Genomic DNA, 16,466 nt, shown 5'->3' on the forward strand with positions numbered 1-16,466 from the left:
GGGTCGGTGTTTGGTCTAGTTTTAGTAAGCAGGCCAGAAGTGCCCCAGGTTTTTGACCTTCGCTGTATTGTCTGGTCCGGTGTCTACATCCAAGAAACTTCAGTTCGCGCTCGGCTGATTCTTGGAATTTCAGTACTTCCTCTTTCAGGTCAGCTTGGGTTTGGGGGTCGTTGGACGTTGTGCATTTAGCTTTGAGCTCCTTCAGGCGTTGTTCACTCTTAGTTAATTTGCGTCGTATTTGTTTTAAAATGATATTCTCTTTGGCCATGCATACACCTCGGACATAGCATTTCAGAGTTTCCCACAGAGTTCCGGCCGAGCTGACCGTGTCCTGGTTTATTTCAAGAAAGGTTGTGATCTCTTGCTGGAGCTCTGATGCGAAGACCGAATCTAATAGTGATCCTGTTTTGAATCTCCAATTGAGGGCTGTTGCCTTGATGTTGGGCAGAGTGAACTCAAGTGTTACCATTGAGTGGTCGGAGAAGGAACGTGGGAGGATTTGGCTGGATCCCCAGCTGTATGGGCTGTGGGTCGAAACCATAATATAGTCAATGCGTGATCTGGTGTTGTGGACAGCTGAGTGGAATGTGTATTCACGCACTTCCCCGTGGGAGTGTCTCCAGATATCGGTCAATTTGAATGCTTGACAAATCTCAGTCACCCGGTAGCTTGCTTTGGAGGGTTTTGCTGGTTGTGTTGTGGGACTTGTCAATTTTGGGATTTAGTGGAGTATTGAGGTCTGCGCCCCAGATGATTGTTGTTGAGGTGAGTGTTCCTATCAGAGTCATGATCCAGTTGAAGTTGTTTGGTTCGTCCATGTTGGGAGCATAGGAATTCACCAAGACTATTTCATTCCCAGCAAGTATTCCTCTCACCAGTAGAGCCCTTCCCTGTGTGTCTTTCTTTGAGTCAATTAGGCTGAAGTTGGCCTTTTTGTCAATTAAGATTGCGACCCCTCTTGCAAACAGTATGATGAAAAGTATCTATGGCAACCCCATGAGCGGGCCCAGTATTGCTCTGCAGTCGGTGTGAGATGGGTCTCCTGTAGCATGGCAATGCTGATTTTGTGTCTCTTGAGGTATTGAAGGATCCTCCTGATTTTAGCTGGTTGGTTGCCACCTCTTATGTCCCAGGTTGCTACCGTGAATGGCCCTATGGAAGGAGGGTTGTTGGCAAACTGCTGGACCGGTTAGTTCCGGTTGTGTCTGGGCTTGGAAGCAGAGCTGTTGATATTTGTGATCGACGTGGAGGGGGTACATGGTCGTTTTGTAATAGAACGTTGATAAGTAGTCCATAGTAACTTGGTGAGAGTAACATCCCTCCCCTGCGTGGGAAACCCCCAACTGGCCCACAATGTACCCACCCTCTTGAACAAAACAGTTAGCATTGCTGTGCTTGGGGCGTTAGTAGCCTTCCAAGAGGAAGAGAGGATCCCTGCTGAGTGTCATGTGTTCTCATGAAGGTGGAGTGGCACCACCGTAGTTTGTTCTGAAGCCGGCTGTTATGGTGGGTCTCTTTGCATTCGGTCGTCTCGCCAAGGCCTTGGGTTGTTTGAAGCAGGTCTGCATCCCGCGGGTCTACGAAGTCGTTGGCTTCCTCTGGTGTGCTGAAAAATTGGGCTTTACCTTCGTGTTGAATTCAGAGTTTTTCCGGGAATAGCATAGAGTAGAGTATTTGGTTGTCCTGCAGATGCCGCTTGACAGCTGTGTAAGAGCGCCTCAGTGCCGGCACTGTTGGGGAGAAGTCTGGATAAATTTGGATAGGGTCCCCATCGTATTGAAGTTTCCCTTTGTCTCTGGCAATCTTGGTATTGCGCCGCGGTCTTTGTAGTTTAGTAGCTTTGCTATAATTGGGCGTGGGTTTGCGCCTGGGGCTGGTCTCGTGTTGGGGATTCTGTGAGCTCTCTCTATGACAAATAGCTGGGAGAGAGAATCTCTCCCGAATAGTTCGATGCAGATCTGATCGACATGGTCTTCCATTTTTGTTTGAAGTTGTTGCTCTCTAACTCCGATAATTCTGATAGTGTTCCTTCGAGAGCGCCCTTCTAAATCTTTTTTTTTGGCGCAGACTGCTTTCATTTGAGATTCTAGAATGGAGACTCTGGAGATCAATGCTGCAGTGCCATTGTCGAGGTCTGATACACCTCTGTCTGCATGTTTATTGAGGCGATGTTGAAGTTGATCTACCTTTGATGATAACGTATCGAGTTTACTTCTTAGGCCACCAATTCCGGCTTTTGAGTCCAGTAGGATTTCCCTGATATCGAAATCCTGGGCTTGCTCCTCATTGGGGACTGTGTCTCGTGTTGGCGACACAGGTCTGCTGTTGGTGTTAGAAGGTTTACTGGAGGAACTGGCTTCGAAGTTCAGCTTTTTTTGGGACTTGTCAGTCTTCCCCAGGATTATCTTGATTCGGTTTCTGCAAGTTTGTGAGCGGTAGTGGCATGAGCCGATGGTGGCTTTGTTCCGGTGTGGTTTGTTGCTTGGGGTGCTTTTGCCTGTTACATTCAGTAGTTTGCAAAGGCTTGGTTGAAGGTTGTTGCGTGATATAGGAGATTCAGATCTGGAATAGGGGTGGTGTGGGGTCTTTTCTTGCAGGTTAGCGTAGACCCGAGATATTCTGCTCACATGGTTGCAGCGGAGGGTATTTGGGTGCGCTTGGTGCAGTTTGGGTGGCATGTTGCCGGCAGTTCCTGCAATTTCGTCTCAATCACACCGTTGGCGAGCCCCCTAGCGGTGTTGCTTGTTATGCTGGTGTGACTGTGCTGCGCATTATCTTTATTGGTCCAGCGTGCCTGTGTTCACAGTATCTGAGCGCTTATGCTTATAATGCTTGCTGTTCGGTGGTTGAAAGCAACCAGTGGTGTGCTCAGGTGGGGGCTGGTGGCTTTGGTTATCTGCTCCGTTGACCCACAGTTGCTGGAGTGTCCCGGGGGACTGCCACGGCGGATGCTTTTAGCTAATCCGCTAGCCGTGAGGTACGGACGGGTTGTTTTCGGATGTTCCGCTTATTAATAGCAGTCTCTGAAGGGCTGGTGGAGGTCTTCAATAGCAGCGTTTAGCTCCGCGCCCACCGCGGATGTTGCTTATCACGCGGGTAGGCTGGGGTGCCTCGCGGGTGGGTTGGGGGCGCAAGATTGAAGCCGTGCACGCTGTGGTTTGTTCCTACCTTGGCTGGGTATAGACACTCTGGTTGGCAGTGCTTTCACTCCGTTCTCTAAGCCGCTGCGGGGACGGAGACTTCCGCGTCTCTCTGGGTGCCGGGGGTGCACACGTCCACCTGCCTTTTGAAGCGGCTCGGATCTTCCGGCGGGGCTAGGCTGGTGCTCGCCGACCGCTCGACCAGGGGGAAAGTTCAGCTCTCGCGGGGCCCTTCCTTTCCCACGACCCAGCCGTGCTCGCTTCCTGGTGGCGTGGGTTACAAGGGCCGAGGGGCCTGAGAAGTTTAGGCTGTAAGTTTGCTGATTCTGGACCGCCCGCAGTGAGAAAGGTATCAAAATGCGCAGCAGAGTTTCACGATGCTGCAGGGTGTTGGCTGCCGACGGATGGGTCACCACAGAAGCGTTGATGTCACATGATTAATTGGAGTTACACAGAGCTCTCTAGGAAGCCGCATCTTGGTTGGCTCTCTAGCGCCCTCCCTATCTAGAGGCAACCATACATCTGCATCAGGATTAGCGAACTGCTTATCACCAGAAACAAAGCAAGAAGCTCTGGCATATCAAGAACCCTAGAAAACTTCCAGGCAGGGTATATCACAGCAACATTCCCAACAACTTTCTTCTGCCTCCTCGTTGTCTATAGGAGGCATTGGGAGAAGGATCAAACAAGAGCAAACTCAGGGAGAAACCAGAGTTGCTTTTCTCCCTTTTTAGTCACTTCTGAAGTAGCCCTTTGCATGGGCTAAGGTTGTACCTCCTGTGATGGATCCCTCAATTCTTTCACTTCTCCGAAGGATGGGACCCTTCCAATGGGCCCAGAGAGGTGAGACTGTTACCCGATAGTCCGATAATCAGTGGGAGGATCCCATTGGTGGGGACCACCTTTCTGGGAGAAGCGAGAACTGTTGAGGGAGAACGCAGTATACACACCATCATGCTGTTAGACAGGAGTCCTCCAGCCCTATATTTAGGGCTTGGATAACCCCATCCTCTCTTGCTTCAGCTAATTTCCTTATACATAGTAATTGTATTTATCAGGCCAATAACACTATGATGAGGAAGAGTGAGGGAAGAGTGACTATGGATAACTTCAGAAGTACTGCCACGAGGAAGAGCAGGGTGATGCAAAGCCCTACGCTAAACCAACATGAAATCTATTGGAAGCTAGAAAATGTCAGGACATAAAAACTGATGAGGGACTCCCTCGGATTATGTCCGCCCCAGACCAGTCTCCTGCCGGAGAGCAGAATGCTGAGGAGAGGTACCACGGCAGATCCAACCACCTGGAACCGAGAGGAGGAGAATGGTCAAGCTGGGAAGCTCCACAACTTACCTGGTTGTCAGATCCAACATCTGCTGGCAGAAGCAAAGCAATCTGAGTGGGCCAGGCGAAACCCGATGCGCGGTTGGAAACCAGTGTGGTACAGCCACCGAGAGCCGAACGAAGACCGCGAGAGCCCATGGGAAGCTGCAGAAGCTGTCCAGTGTTGCTGAGGCCCGGAACCCTTGCAGACCAAGTACAAAGGTAAGCAGAGGGGGACGGGGAAGGCATAGCGATACCCCAGAGGCTGTGGTTGGGAGGAAGTGCAGAACCATCTTCCTCGTCTCAGTGGAACCAAAGAGAGAGACAAACTGATAACAGAGGGGGTGAAAAAGTGCCCCAAAGAGACTGAAGGAGAGGCTTGGCAGGATAGTAAGCCGAGCCTAGTTAATAGAGATTGCAAAGATATAGGAGGGATCAAGGACACAAAGTACAAGAGAAACAAGTTGAGAAAGGAGGGGGTGAAAAAGCACCTCAGAGAGACAGAGGGGCTTGGCAGGTTAGTGAACTGGGCCACGTTGAGATACATGACAGAGTTGAACAAGGGGACTGGGACCCATAGAGCGAAACAAGAAGTCTAGGGGAAGAGAACCATTGGCACACAGTAAGAGGTCATAGGGACAGGTAAGGTTCGTCCTTATTTTCAGTTCAGTAAATGTCTATACCAACAAGCATGCCACCTTTGTGTCCTGAGTCTACTTCTGCACCCTTACACTCCCTAGAGTGGAGGAGACATGATCCGAAAAAGCAGTGACAGATAGCTGTGGGCTCATTGGAAGGCTATAATCGGCCTCTACTCTGGAGGGGGCCCCAGACCCTAATGTGGTTCTAGAGCCTGCTGGAGCTGGGTGAATAGCAATTTCCGGAGTAACCCCACAGAGTCGAACAATTCCGTTTGACCAGATACCTGTGCCACTATTTGTACGCTAGCCGCCAAGGCCAATAGCAGAACACACAGAAGTCTCCTAAAGCTCCCAGATTCCCAAACTCCAAGCAGAGGCGCCACAGAGCATCTGGACCCCCACAGCAGACAGCCTGCCTGCTCACTTGGTCCTCTCTGCCGTCCGGAGCAGCACATTAATGAATGTGCAGCTGAATGCTGCAGGTGTGGCTGGCATGCCTCCTCCCTCTGCAGGGACAATTCCATCAACAGTGGATTTCACATTAGTACGTCTGCATACAGGTAAAGCGGAATTGGTGGAATCTGCAGTCTCCTTGTTCCAGGATAGAGTATGGACGAAATAGAGGCAGCTTCTGAGGTTTCTGTTCCAGAGTTAGTGGTTCCAGGAGGATCGGTTCAGGAGATGGTGGGTGTCTTTATTCTCTGGTTCCTGGATGCATGAATCCAGGATGAGAGTCGCAGGCACTTAACACCTATCAGCGTGGGGTGTAGGACCAGGTAGGGACTGTGCCAGTGGGACTGCAGAGCCGACATCTGATGGTGCACTTTTCTGTACACATATTGCCCTCATTACAAGTTTGCCTTTATCCTGCCAGTAGTTCTGGCGGCGGGACACTGTCAAACGGACCTACTGTTACAGGTGCCTGATATCCCGGTATTACCAGGATATTACAGGTGCCAGCAATGGCGGTGATAGAACTCCCAGGGAGGGAATTGCCGGTATTACTAATGCTGGTAATACCAGGTTTTTATTGCCAGTGGGGCCTGATTTACCTCCAGCTCTTGGCTGGAGGTAAATCAGTCAACCCCCACTGACAAACATGTCGTTTGGCATTGCAGGGAAAGTGGCAGTAATGGAATTACCACTACATTTACTGCCACTTCTCCCATGCCACCAAACTAATGAGGTCCATAGTCTCCAGGCTGCAGAGGATGGCAAGGGCCCGTCACTGGTTCTGGTAGTGCAGCTTTCACGTGTGAATGAAGAGAGCAAATAGATCTTACGAAGGCCTTAGGGTGGTTCAAAAACGTGTTGTCTTCGAGATGGATATTTAGATGGTGCACGAACACTGGAGGGGGAAGTACCGATGCACATGCTGTAGCCAATAAGGACTTCCTGGGGAGACATTCCATGTTTCTTGTGAGGGTTATTGTGCATGTGCAGCAAGACTAGAGGCATCGCTTAGGGACAATTAATTAATAATTCAACTACTTTGGGAGCTGTATCAAATCAATCAATATGCACATTCTGAAACGGACCTTTCCGGAACCAGAGGTGCCGGTGATGATCTCACTGCTTTTCCCATTATGAGTAATGCTCAAGTTTTCCTTTGTTTACTGATTGTTGCAGATAAATACAGACGGTAATCATTATTTGGCCTTTCAGTATTTATTTGCAAGAAATGGACATAAACGGAAATGTATGTCTCATAACAAAAAGGTTGAAAAAGGAATGTATTTCTTTTTAATTTGTTTATATGGCTGCACATATTGTCATAGCTCCCAACCTTTTTTGTCTCCAAGGCGGGTGAAAACACCTGATTTTCTTTTTGGCGGGTGAGAAGCCCATAGAAGTGAATGGGCGCCTGAGGGACTTGGCGTGTGATTCATCTGCTTTCAAGGCGGGTGACACTCGCCAAAAGCGGGCGAGCCGAGAGCTATGTATTGTGAGGGGTCAGAAATGTGAGGCATAGAACTTTGTGAAGGTTTATCAAAATATGTCATTTTATTAACTCAAAAGGTTAGAAAAATGCATCACTAACCCTGACCTGACAAGGATTTCCCTAACTAAAATAAACTAAAGGAAACACTACCAAAAGGTTTCTGGCCTCCACACATCTATACACAATAAAGCAATAAGGATATATATAGCAGTTGAACAATAACAAGTGTAATGGAATAATTTACAACATCATAGCTGCTTCTTCTAATAACCTGGGCAAACTTGCCTTGCCCAGATTCAAGCAGGTTATTCTTTAAATGTTCACAAAGGATAAGGAAATCCTGTATTCCTCCTGCCACTTGTATTCAATGTCTTGAGACAGCTTTTTGTCATTAATGCATACTTCAACAAAGATCTTGAATTAGTTTCTTGTCATGAACAAAGAATATTTCAGAACGTCATTAGTTTCAAAACAAATGTCTTTGTCAGGATAGTTTGGCACCACTTTAGCTTCAATACTACTTGACGAAAACACTTCAGGGATTCTCCAATTGTTTCGTCATAAACTTTACCCCACCACAGTACTTCATGAGTTTTCACCTGGTTTACTCTCATGCCAGGTTAACTACTACAACACTCTGCTGCAGCATACTCCTGCCAGAACAGAACCAATGGTTACAAAAGCTCTTGGTCTGGTATACTCTCCTGCAGCGAAGACAAACTACTGCAGTTCTTTGTTTGGGTATACTCCCCTGCCCTACAGAACCAATTGGTACAAGTTCCAGAACATGGTATACTCCCTTGCCAGACCAAGCTACCAACTCTTAATACTTCTGTGGTATGGGTCAATTTCAAAATGTTTACCAATATCTTCTGCTTATGCTTCACACAATTAGGTTTGAGAATTTCTTCAAGGGAAACAATAATACTGGTGCTATTTACTACACCCAAGTGTTTTCCACATGCAAGACAGGCAATGCTTCCTTCCTCCTGAACCTCTTATCAGAAGTGCAACCATCCTGCCAATCTTGTTCCACCTTTATATTGTTAACCAAATGCTGATAACTCTTTCTCTCCTTCACACTTCTTTGGTTTTGGCAACGTGGGTTTAAGACGTTCTCTACACCTGGGCAATATCTTCACACAGTCTGTTATACTTTGTTGTCTTCATTTGGTTTGGGTAGCCTTAGTTGTATATCAATTGCCTTAGTGTGTGCCCCTTTTGGCTTTTGCAATAGTGGTTTGGGTTCCCTTCTTAATATATTGACCCTTTGTGTGGTTGGCTGTTATATTACCCAATATATGACAAATCACCTCCTTCAAGTGGAATCTTTAAGGTCTCTTTATGCCAACTGTTTCGGATTATATCAGTTTGGTATTCATTACAATCATTAATTTGGCTTGCATCAGTTCGATATTCAACAGGGAGTCTGGATTCAAGCAAGGGATATTCACGGAGCACTCCAGGGATCAAAATTGAACAGTGAATTCACTGGGTTTGGCTTGCGGGTCTGTATATAATGTTGCCTTTAGCTCTTCTGCTTCAGTTCTGCTATGCGGCCCGGCAGACTCTCCTGCACGGCTTCCTGTGTCTCGCGTCTGCAACCTTCAGAGCCCTTGCGGCTCCCTCAGCGATTCGGTACTCACCTGACACCGCTGAATTCTCCACAATGGGGAAAGTCTCAGAAAGATGTGGTTTCTGCTGTGCAACCTCTGCAGCCTAAATCTCAAGCCCACACAACCCTTTCAGGACCAGCATTCATTTCTCTGTCCACTCTGGTCCATGCATCCTGGCTCTTATGCGATTTCTTCCTCTGCTGCTTCGTGGAGATTTCAAAACGTCTCCACACACTACTACTACTACTGCCTGCCTTCTTCTGGCAAGGTCTCGTGGACTGCACCTGAGGGGACCTTTTATGCCTCTCAGCCACCCCTCAAGTGTGGGTCACCAACCTTAATTGGCTGCACTCTAGACTTTTGCGTCTCTGCAGCCCTCTTCTTCGTCCCAGTACTCTGGGGATTCTGGCACTTGAAGTTCACAGCACAAAAGTTAGTTTTCTAAATAATATTTTTCCCAGCAAGTTCTTTTCTCTCCTTAAAAATATTCCTATTCCTTAAAGGAGCATTATAAGGATTAAAAGATAGATTTGATTTTACAGAAGATTGAGGTTTTTCCCAATTTAATTTGGTATTTTCTAAAGACCTCTCTGCATGCTTTTCGTGGGACTCATAGGGTTTCTTCTTCTTAATACATAACTGGTTATAATTGTCTTCACTCCTACAATTAGGGAATAACCATTCTCTTTGACAACATGCCATTACATGTGCTGGCATTAATGATACTCCCTTTCATGAGGTAGGCAAGTACCACGTCTCATCCCATGAAGTCCTCCTGTTTCCAGGGGCCCTTCTTCCCCCAGGTGATCCTCCTGGCTAACACCGCCCCAGGGTCAGGAAGCGTCTGTCTTTCACTGGCCACCTGAGAGGAGACTTTAGGCAGGGTTTTCTCGAGGACTGGAGAGGATTCATCACATACCCTTCCCCTAAAGACCTGACCTCTGTCCAGGTTCCTTTCCCCTTTCTAAACCATCAGCCCCTGCTGCATTTTTAGTAGGTTCGTCCACTTCCCAGTCCCAATATGAGAGCCTCTGAACATTTTTCCTCTTCAACCCAAAAATTACAGAGGGTAAGGATTGATTTACATTTTTTGTAATATTTCGAAATTTGGAAAATATGTTCCAATGATAATTTCTTCTGGTAACCCTGGAATAACAACATCATTTATTTCAGTAGTATTTCCTTGAATTCCAAATGTGACAGGGGTTCTAGAATACATTTCTTCAACTCTATATTTACAAGTCACTCTAACAGGGTGCCTTTTCTTCTGATTTTTCCATGAAATCAAATTAGGCCGTATTGCTGTTTGTCTAGTACCTGAATCAATTAGAGCCTTCACAGGGATTCCATTTACTAAAGCTGTATCATGGGTTTTAAATTCTTCATTCCCTATGAACAAATTATTTATACTATCCACTTCCTTGGTCTTCCTCCTTCTCTTCTTCCTCCCAACCATTTCCTGCCATATATCCTATTTTCATAGGTTCTACCTTCTCGTTGGAAGGACAAGGGCGTGCTAAGTGTCCTGCCCATCCACTTGAAAAGCACAGTACTCTGATAGACTTTTGACCTTGGATTGCCTCCGTGTTTAGAAAAGTTGGCTCTCCTATCATGTCCGATAGTATCTTTCAGTAGTGTTTTGGTAAAATGTCAGTGGTTCTTGGGCTGGTTTACCACATGAGGAGAATAAGGTATCATTCTAGACTCCCACTTCATCTGGTCACTCTTTTGTAAACTTTTCACATGACGGTTAGCCTCCAAGAAATTCTGGGCGGTCTCAACAACTATGGCTAAGTTAGGTTTGTTGAGCTGTATATCATTCTTTGCAAATAAGGAGGCCCTGAATGTATTAATTCTATGGTTAGAATCTCTAATACCTATTCTAATGTTTTTTCCCCCAACCATAATGACAATGTGTTTTGAATTCTAGTAGACAATTCCTAGGAGTTTCCTCAGGATTCAATATAATTGTGGTTTATAATGTTTTTCTCCATGTCACTGGGCCTAGTAAGATCGTTGTTTTGTTCTCTCCTGTTCCCCTCGCTTGCCTTGGCACACTCTGAAACACTTGTGTACAAGCGCGATAGAAATAAAATATCAATATCCATATCAATTCTTTTAAGTATTTGTCTTTATAGGTTTTCAGTTTGGCCCGCTTTCTTCAATAGTCCTCCTTTGATTTCGGATAAGAGAGTTATAGCTTCTGGATTTAAAAGATTATATGAATTCTGGAGATCTCCCTAAATAGACAGGTTTTTAATTCAGGGATCCAGTTCAACTAATGGTGCCAATCTCTAAACTTAGGAAGACATTTCCCAAATCTTCCCCCTCCCTATAGAGTTGTACTATCCCTTTTGGAATTAATGGTCTGGCTCAGACCATTAATCTGGAGGATGTTGCTATTCTTTCTAACTCTTCTTGAAATCTGGCTTCAGCCTGCATTTGATGTTCTGTCAGGTTTGTCAAAAGGGCATCTAAAGTAGCCATTGTAACTGCTATTACCTGGACCTCCCCTTGGCCTATACAATTCACCTCTTGTGTGTTGTGGGGTGTTTGAAACTCTTCACTAGCTTCTTATTTAGATAAAACATTTATTTCTATGGGCTCCTCTACTTCCCTTACGTCTGTCAGATTGTTAGTGACCAACTGGTTTCCAAAGGACTCAAGTTGGGTATATGGGTATATGGGAAGGAGAAAGACATTTCTGGGTTCCATTATGAGTCTAAAAGTATGTTTTCTATAAGGTTTTAGATTATAGTCTGACACTCTTTTTATATTGGACAGTGGTTTCTGGCAGAAAAAACATTTTGACTGGTTTAGCAGTTTTGGTCACTATTTGCCGTTTAAGAAACAAAATGGTGTCTACGGTCTGACCAGTATAAGAAACTCATCTGCTTCGGTGGGTTGAATTATTATCTTCACAAGAACATTTCTAGACTTACTTTTTCGTGGACCCCTAGTTTGCATCGACTAGTTACATCCGACACCCGACACCATATGAGAGAGGTCAGATATGTGAGGTAGACAACTTTTGAAGGTTTTTTAAAAGATGCCATTTTTTATTTTTTTTATTTGGTTGGATAATATAATCCTCCTTTCAAATATATAAAACAAATGGCAAATCTTCAAATTACATCAATAAAATAATATTTCATTTTCAACACGTTAGAGCATAGTTTGATCAGGTCAAAGTTTGCTGTACGCTTACTTTTTCACAATGCATTTTCTCTAAGGAGATGTACAATGTTTTGGAGCCCCAGCTTAGATTGTTACCTTCAAGATGACATTTACTATCATTATATTTCATTCCAAATCAACATTATTACTGTCACATTTGGGAAAAATTGAGTCCAAAAAATGGACTATTGCCACACGCATTCCCAATTTAGGACTGTTGAATATAACTCGCTGAATGTCAATCATTTCCATGTTACCGTAGGTATTTACCAGATGTTTTTTAAAATGATTTTTACTTTGAGTAGACAACATAGGGCAGTGCATTATGCAATGCTCTAGTGTCTCCTTCTCAGCCTTGTTCAGGCAGAAGCGGCAGTCATTTAGTTCTATTGGGATCAATTTTCGCCTGGCCATAATTTCTCTTGTCGGCCAAAGATTTAGTCTAAACCTTAAGTATTGATCGCAAATGCATGATGACGAGCATCTTATTAAATAATCAGCCGTCTCGCGAAAGGCTTTGTGTCCAAACCCACGGATATCAAAATCCTTGTATTTTTGGCACAACCTACGATTTTCTATCCAGTCACACTGGTACAATTTTTGTTTTGCTCGTTGGGGGTTGAGTAATAGCAAATCAAGAGTGATTGAAGCATCAGCTAATACATCTAAACTGAATTTACACCACACCTTTGTAAAAACATGTTCTCGAGCCAGTAAATATTGAGCCATAATGCCCAATGTGCCAGGAGTGGAAGTTCCCATTATGGATTTCCTAAACAAGGCACACATTCTCCATTTAATTTGAGAGTGCAACGAGAGTAAGCCTAATTCATGTCGGATTAAGGGTAGCGGGGTGCACTTAGGTAAATGAAGCAGTTGTTTCCAAAAATGGGCTTCAGGAATACTCCACCACCTAGATTTTTTAGGTAATAGGGTTTCTACACCCTAGATTATACTAGGGATCACTTTCTGCTGATAAAACTGCAGGATATGCTTCAATGTGAATTCCCCATACTTTCCTCTGAGTACTCTGGCTTGGGAAATTAACAATTGAAGTTTGGTCTGTATCTCATCCTCCATTACATGGTTGGATGCTGATGCCTGTATCATCATACCCAAGTGTTTGTACTGTTGGACTTTTAAAAGGATTTCATTTTGTAAATACCAATTACACATTTTTACTTTGATTATATTGTGTGGTTTGCACACCATAATTTGTGTTTTTTTTGTGTGTTGATAGTCAAATTATTGGCAGACACATACAGAGATAGTCTGTTAAGTAATTTTTGTAGGCCCGTAGGTGTCTGTGAGATGAGTATTAGATCATCTGCGTAAAGTAGATGACAGTTGGAATATGGGCCCAGTTTAGGGGAATCCCATTCAATTGATCGGAGCGATAGGCCCAGATCAAACAGAAACAGATGGAAGATGGATGATGCCCAGATACAGCCCTGTTTAAGGCCTCGAGAGGTGTCGATGCATGTTGAGAGTTTACCTGCTAAAGTCAATCTCACTTGCATCTTCGTGTTATATGTAACATGATCAAGATTACTAGAGAGGATGGACAATTATATCGGACCAATTTATGATACATGATAGATCGATCGATAGAATCAAAGGCGGCTTTGAAATCAATAAATGCTAAATATAGTAATTGACTTCTGGCTGCATTCTTAGATTTCAACATATTCAAAAGCATAAGGTTAGAGTTAGTTCCAAGGCCAGCAACAAAACCGGTTTGATAAGGATCCCTTAAATTACGTTGACAAGTCCATTGATTTAAGTCCCTCAATATAATTCTCGAAAAAAAGAGTCTAGGTTCGTCCAGCAATGCTTTGGATCTATAGCTAGAGGGTGAGGTGTGGGCGCCTTTCTTATTTATAGGGACTATAATGGAGTGAGTCCAGGATTCAGGCAGAAGTTGTGTTGCATTAATGAGTGAAAATATTTTGAACAGAATGGATGCCCATAGTTCTGGATGTTGTTTGGACATCCGATTTGAGAGGCCGTCAGGACCACAAGCACCTGATTGGCTAATTTTCTTATTATAATATCTAATGTCGGCCAAATCAAAGTTCAGGTGAAAGCACTTGTATTCATCTCTAAGATTAGAAATTGTGGTGTTTATGGGCAATGCACAGAGATTAGAAAAATGGGTGATCCAATTCAGTTCTGATACATTATTGGCCTGGGAAGTGACTGAGAGTAGTGAGTGACTTTGTTCAACAAGGACCGGGAACCTGCAACGTTCTTAGGTTGTAAGGACAATAACATCGCTTCAACATCATTTTGGTAGATTTTGGCTCGCATGGCCCTTGGGGCGTTATTATGTTTGGTTTTTATGCTCCTCAATATAGATGCTCTGATAGCCATGGGTTCTTTTAATGCTTGCCGTTTCAGGTAGCGATAGTGAGCTTTCAAGGTTTTAACTTCCCAACTAAAGACGTGGAGTTTTCGACGACACATTATATATATGACCTGGTGTACTCTGAGGAATTGGGGTTTGGAAAAGTTGCATCAGATCTGAGTAATTAGTGGCCTGAATGGTGCCGGTCATCGTTTGATTATAAAACTGGGCATCCATGTGTATGTTAAACTCACTCAAAGACCTCGCTGACCATCACAGACGGTTGCCCCCATTATTCAAGATTACACACTCTTGCGGGTATACCTTATGGTCCACTACAGTGGATCCATAGGTCGTCCATTGTGTTACCAATTGTTTATGATCACTATTAGAGTTTTCAACTATACAAAAATCAGCAATGCATGGAAAAAACAGTGTTAACATAGACAAAATCAATTATGGACGAGCAAGAGCCTCTTTTCCAAGTTGGACGAGGAGGAATATCTGATGGAAAAGCTCCATTAAGCTTAATAAGACTATAGTACGAGGCAAAGGCCAGCCATTTTGTCAGCCTGGGTTTGTTAGTGGATGTATGTTGAGATATGCAATCAAGATTCAAGTCTCCAGCAACGATGATGATATGAGACACAGAAGTATCTAAAGCGACTAGGTTTAATAATTCGCTCAAGTCTTTAAGGAAGCTTCCATCAGATATTCCTGCCGGATTCCAATATACATTGATTAGAGCATAAGAGATATTATGAATGCGCAGTTTTATCAGTTGCATATATTTGTTAGGGTCCTTCCATTCTTGTGCTGCAATGCCTTGATCTATCTTGATCGCTATTAGAAATTCAGAAGTTGGTCTACCAGAGTTCGCTTGAATAGCTGAATTGAGGAAGACGTCATAATTGTCCCACAAAGGAACCGACATCATCCAAGTTTCCTGAAACATGAGGATATTATAATAAAAAAGTGAATTTCGATTATTATTAATGAGGTGAGTAAAGCCTCTGGTGTTCCAGCTAATAAGGGAGATGTTTTGCACGTTTGTAGCGTGTATTAGCTAATTCGGTTGTGATGCTAAGCGACAAGAGCATTCTGTTGGTTTGCAAGACAATTTGTTTTGGTGGATAGAGAGAGATTTGGAATTAATTGCTTGAGATTGTGGTTTCTGTCTAGAGTCATTCACTTCAGGAGCATCGATGGAGACAACAAATCCCAGGGATAGTAATTCACTTTTAGCCATCCATATGGTGTTCTGGATGACTTTGGAATTCATCCATATCCTAATGGAATTAAGGTTCGACTTAGACAGAAATTCTATTAATGCAATGTCGGCGCTGTTGATATCCTCGAGCAATGGGATGTCAGAGAAAATAGTCAGAAGAGACCTCTGATTCAAGTCATATTGAGTGGAAGGTCTTGGTTTGCAAGCTAATTTCAGAGAAAAGTTTACTGGCAATTTGTTGTAGGAATTTCCCAGAAATCCGTTATTCGTTTGTCTGGTTTCTTTATGGATTTCAGAAGTACCCATCACTGGCTGTGATTTTATATTTATTACTGAATGAATCAATTGTATGATTTCAGGAGTAACTTGGGCCAGTAAGGCCTGTGTGTTATTAGAAATGCCTGAATCGATTATGTCAGGCTGTGACTTAGCTTTGGCGTCTGTAGACTTTGTGTAGACCGTTGAACCAGCGTTGTTATTTTGTTCAGCGTTAGTGGGAGTGGAATTTGGAGGTTGACTCCTCATATAAGCGTCAACCGCCTTCCTAATTTCTTGTCGATGATAGTCATTGATGCTCACTGATGAACAAGTTTTATCATTCATTTTAGATAATTTGTCTGCACTAGAGTCAGGCAGAATCAAAATGCTATTATCATACTTTGGTTGTGCTAATGCTGCCTTGACCAAATCGTCAAGGGGAGCATAAGGCGCTGGAGCATCAGCTACTCCGCACATTACTCTTGCCGTTTTATCCTGCATGAGTTGTTGATATTTTTTTGTCACTGTGCGGGCAGCCACTATTGTGTTTTTTTAGGAGGATTCAACCTCTTGATAAATTGTTTAGTTTTGGCAGTATTGCTGTTCCTTAATTTGGATTGATTCTTAGTCAGTTTGGTTTCGGGCATGGGCATTACTGCAGCGTTTCCCTTGTTATTTTTAGAGAAAATTGTGTATGCCATTCTAGAAGATATCTTATGCGGTTCCTGATTATGACTAGTGCTCATCTGTGGGAGTGATGGTTCAACAGAGGTGCCTGCTTCTGAGCATGT

Source organism: Ambystoma mexicanum, chromosome 9 (assembly GCF_040938575.1).
Source record: "Ambystoma mexicanum isolate Mex_15411 chromosome 9, UKY_AmexF1_1, whole genome shotgun sequence".
NCBI lineage: Eukaryota > Metazoa > Chordata > Amphibia > Caudata > Ambystomatidae > Ambystoma > Ambystoma mexicanum.